This window comes from Mesocricetus auratus, unplaced genomic scaffold (genome assembly GCF_017639785.1).
Source record: "Mesocricetus auratus isolate SY011 unplaced genomic scaffold, BCM_Maur_2.0 Super-Scaffold_6730, whole genome shotgun sequence".
Classification (NCBI taxonomy): Eukaryota; Metazoa; Chordata; class Mammalia; order Rodentia; family Cricetidae; genus Mesocricetus; species Mesocricetus auratus.
Window position 1 is genome coordinate 39630265 of NW_024429184.1, and position 440 is coordinate 39630704.

Below are 440 nucleotides of genomic sequence, written 5' to 3' on the forward strand. Positions count from 1 at the left end.
AGGCTCCGCGGTGACCCTGTCACCTCTGCTGACTTTATAGTCCTATTGGCTGAGACTGAGGCCAACGTGAGGAAGGACACCCAATCAGCGAAGGGATGTTTCCAAATCCAACCTCTCATTGGTCAACCCGCCTGGACTAATGAGAACTCAGAACACTGAATTGAACTCAAGGGCTCGCCGTCCACCGAGTACAAAACACAGTTGAGTCCACCGCGGTTTCGCGACTACAATTCCCAGAGTTCCTGCGGCAGGGCTTCTGCTTCTGCGTTCAGAAGTTCAAATCGACTAGTCCGTCTCCGGCAAGTCTTCCAGGTCTAATAAAACAACCTCGTAACCCTTCATCCGCGTCTGTGAGTCTTTGCTCAGGATCTTCAGACGTTTCCCTGTAGTTATTACCATGAACGTCTGCACTCTGGCGTCCTTAGATTTCGTCCGTTTCT